The 3,836-nt window shown below is 65.8% G+C and overlaps 1 non-coding gene and 1 pseudogene across 1 annotated transcript; both read left to right on the top strand.

Annotated features, from left to right (window-relative positions):
• Nucleotides 1-1,859: 1,859 nt before the first annotated feature.
• Nucleotides 1,860-2,017, top strand: LOC126839436 (5.8S ribosomal RNA). Its single transcript, XR_007685863.1, has one exon. It is a non-coding gene; the product is annotated as a 5.8S ribosomal RNA (ribosomal RNA).
• Nucleotides 2,018-2,458: 441 nt separating this feature from the next.
• Nucleotides 2,459-3,836, top strand: part of LOC126839458 (large subunit ribosomal RNA) — a 3,822-nt pseudogene continuing 2,444 nt past the window's right edge.

Raw genomic sequence — 3,836 nt, 5'->3', positions numbered from 1 at the left:
AACAAGACCTCGGTCCCGCGCATCTCCGCCCTTCGCGGGCGCGCGAAACCGCCCGTTCGCGGGCGTTTCCGTGTGCGGGCCGCCGGACGCCGGTACCGCGTCGCCTCCGGGCGCCGCGGCCGCGCGCTCCGCCGGGCCGGTTTTCGGGACCGGAGGTAATGATCAACAGAGACGGGCGGGGGCATTCGTACCGAGACGTTAGAGGTGAAATTCTTGGATCGTCTCGAGACGAACCGACGCGAAAGCATTTGCCAAGTACGTTCTCGTATGATCAAGAACGAAAGTTAGAGGTTCGAAGGCGATCAGATACCGCCCTAGTTCTAACTGTAAACGATGCCAGCTAGCGATCCGCCGGCGTTTCGTTAATGACCCGGCGGGCAGCTTCCGGGAAACCGAAGCTTTTCGGTTCCGGGGGAAGTATGATTGCAAAGTTGAAACTTAAAGGAATTGACGGAAGGGCACCACCAGGAGTGGAGCCTGCGGCTTAATTTGACTCAACACGGGAAACCTCACCAGGCCCGGACACCGGAAAGATTGACAGATTGAGAGCTCTTTCTTGATTCGGTGGGTGGTGGTGCATGGCCGTTCTTAGTTGGTGGAGCGATCTGTCTGGTTAATTCCGATAACGAACGAGACTCTGTCCTGCTAACTAGGCGGGTAAACCCGGGTCGGCGGGCTGGCCGCGGCCTCGGTCGTCGGTCCGTCCGCCGGTCCGGCCCGGTATCCCCGAACGCGTTCGCCCGTCGTCCACGGCGGTCGTCCGGCGCGCGGTTGCGCCATCCGCGTCCCGGCCGTCGCGCGGGTCGCGTGCCGCGGCGTCGGGGCCCCTCGGGGTCTCGGCGTCGCGTCGCGCGGCTCGCCGGCGGTCGGGCTCCGCGGTGAAGCGCGCCGCGTCCGCGGCCGTCGCCGGCGGATCACGATACGTTACTAGGGCTACCGCCGGCTCCCAGGAGCTTAAACTCTTCTTAGAGGGACAGGCGGCGGACGAAAATAGCCGCACGAGACTGAGCGATAACAGGTCTGTGATGCCCTTAGATGTTCTGGGCCGCACGCGCGCTACACTGAAGGAATCAGCGTGTGTTAACGTTCCTGGGCCGACAGGCTTCCGGGTAACCCGCTGAACCTCCTTCGTGCTTAGGGATCGTGGCTTGCAATTTTTCCACGTGAACGAGGAATTCCCAGTAAGCGCGAGTCATCAGCTCGCGTTGATTACGTCCCTGCCCTTTGTACACACCGCCCGTCGCTACTACCGATTGAACGACCGCAGTGAGGTCTTCGGACTGGACGCGCGTGGCGCGTCCCCCCCGGGGGACCGCGTCGTCGCGCGTCCGGGAAGATGACCGAACTCGGCCGTTTAGAGGAAGTAAAAGTCGTAACAAGGTTTCCGTAGGTGAACCTGCGGAAGGATCATTAGTGTTAGCGCCCCCCGGCCGCCGCCGCACGAGCGAGCGCGCCCGGTCCGCGCGGTCGTCGCCGACGCGACGCGGCCTCCGCCCCAGCGGCGCGAGAGCCCCGTCCGCAGTCGCCGCGCCGTCCGCGCCGGTCCCGGCCGCGCCCGACCGCCCGACGCGCGCCCGCGGGCCGACACCTCGGCCGTGCGTCCGCTCCCGAGCTCCGTCTCGCGGACCGGCCCGCACGCGACCGACCACCCGACTCGCGAGTCCGCGCCGGCCTCTCCCGCCCTCGGGCGCGGGAGGCCGCCGCGGACCCGACCGGCGGGGCGGACGTCCTCGCGGCGTCCGCCCCGACTATCGAACGCACCACGCTCTCACGCCCGACGGAGCCTAACTGTCGGGCGCATTTGTCGCCGCGTCGTGTTTACACGCGCGGTAAGAAAATATTATAAAAAAAAAACACCCGACCCCGAACGGCGGATCACTTGGCTCGTGGATCGATGAAGACCGCAGCTATCTGCGCGTCGTCGTGTAATCCGCAGGTTATACGAACATCGACCAGTCGAACGCACATTGCGGCCTCGGTGACCCGCGGGTCCCGGGCCACGCCTGTCTGAGGGTCGTATACAGGAAACTCGGCCAGACCGCACGAGCGCCTCCGGGCGCCCGTGGCGATTGGCGACTAGACCGGCCCCCGGGCCGGTCTTTCGCTCAAGTACGGACGGCAATTGTCCCCGGTACCGCGCCCTCGTGCGCGCGTCCCGTCCGCCCGCCGCGCGCCGGCGCGAGCGTCCGCCCGACCGCCGCCCCCAGGGGCGGCGTCGCGCGGCGCCCGCCGAGCGCGCGGCCGGGTCGGTTGACGATCACTCCGCCGCCCTCCGGGGCGCCGGACGTGTCTCTCCGACTCCGAGATGCGGGCGCGGACGCGCTCCCGAGCCGCGCGCGGCCGTCGACCGCGCCGTCAGCCGCGCGAGTCTCCGCCCGACCGACGTGCTGCGCCTCGTGCGCGCGCGTCGCTCGGCGGGCTCGCGTAAAAAAAATATTTTTTTCATACCGAAGTGTTCCGACCTCAGATCAGGCGGGAATACCCGCCGGATTTAAGCATATTAATAAGCGGAGGAAAAGAAAACAACCGTGATTCCCCCAGTAGCGGCGAGCGAACAGGGAAGAGCCCATCGCCGAATCCCGCCGCGCACTTTTGTGTCGCGGCACGTACGGGAGTTGTGGCGTACAGGCCGGCCTCGTTGCCGCCGCGCACGCGACCGTCCAAGTCTCCCTTGAACGGGGCCATGGCCCGCAGACGGTGCCAGGCCGGTAGAGGCGGTCGCAGCGCGTCGGGATCGGACCGCGCCTTCGAGTCGGGTTGCTTGAGAGTGCAGCCCGAAGCGGGTGGTAAACTCCATCTAAGGCTAAATACGACCACGAGACCGATAGTGGACAAGTACCGTGAGGGAAAGTTGAAAAGAACTTTGAAGAGAGAGTTCATAAGAACGTGAAACCGTTCGGGTGTAAACGGACAGAGCCCGCGAGTCCCCGCCGGGCGAATTCACGGTCGGTCGCGCCGCCGGCGTTCCCCTCGGGGAGCGTTCGTCGGCCCGGCCGGCCGGATCTTTCGCCCGGTCAGCGGACGTCGCGACTCGTTGGGCGCCGGCCGAAGGGCCCGGGTGGCGGTTCGCGCCGACGGCCGCGCTTGCGCGGCTCGCCGGCCCGAACCCCGGTGCTCCTGGTCGGCTCGCCCGACGGCAAGAACCGTCGACGCGGCCCCGCCTCGCGCGGGGCCCGTCGGTCGGCGACGAGTTTCGGGCTACTTTCCGACCCGTCTTGAAACACGGACCAAGGAGTCTAACGTGTGCGCGAGTCAACGGTGACCGTAACGAAAAACCACATGTGGCGCAATGAAAGTGAACGGCCGGCGGTCCGCTCGCGGGCCGCCGGCCGCGGACGATGGCCAGGCCACCGAACCCGCTGGCGTTCAGAGTGGCGCCGGTCCGCAGTCCGGGGGCGTCTCCGCCGGGTCGGCTTCGGCCGTCCGGGGGCGCACCCTTAGCGCACACGTTGGTACCCGAAAGATGGTGAACTATGCCTGGCCAGGATGAAGTCAGGGGAAACCCTGATGGAGGTCCGCAGCGATTCTGACGTGCAAATCGATCGTCTGAGCTGGGTATAGGGGCGAAAGACTAATCGAACCATCTAGTAGCTGGTTCCATCCGAAGTTTCCCTCAGGATAGCTGGCGCCGAGGATTGTCCCGCCCGTTCGCGGGCGAAAGGACGCCGGTGGGGCTCCGCGCTGTTGTCGGCGCGGTATCAAAACCGAGTCGTAACACGGAGGATGTCTCATACGGTAAAGCGAATGATTAGAGGACATTGGGGCCGAAACGACCTCAACCTATTCTCAAACTATAAATGGGTGAGATCGCCGGCCTTACCTGATATCGGGCGCGC

This window comes from Adelges cooleyi, unplaced genomic scaffold, assembly GCF_023614345.1.
Source record: "Adelges cooleyi isolate 19-005CV unplaced genomic scaffold, UGA_ACOO_1.1 ACOO_flye_CR_arks_rails_tigmint_CR_PRNA_30, whole genome shotgun sequence".
Lineage (NCBI taxonomy): Eukaryota > Metazoa > Arthropoda > Insecta > Hemiptera > Adelgidae > Adelges > Adelges cooleyi.
The sequence above is the reverse complement of the archived record's forward strand: the minus strand, read 5'-3'. Positions and strand labels throughout refer to the sequence as shown.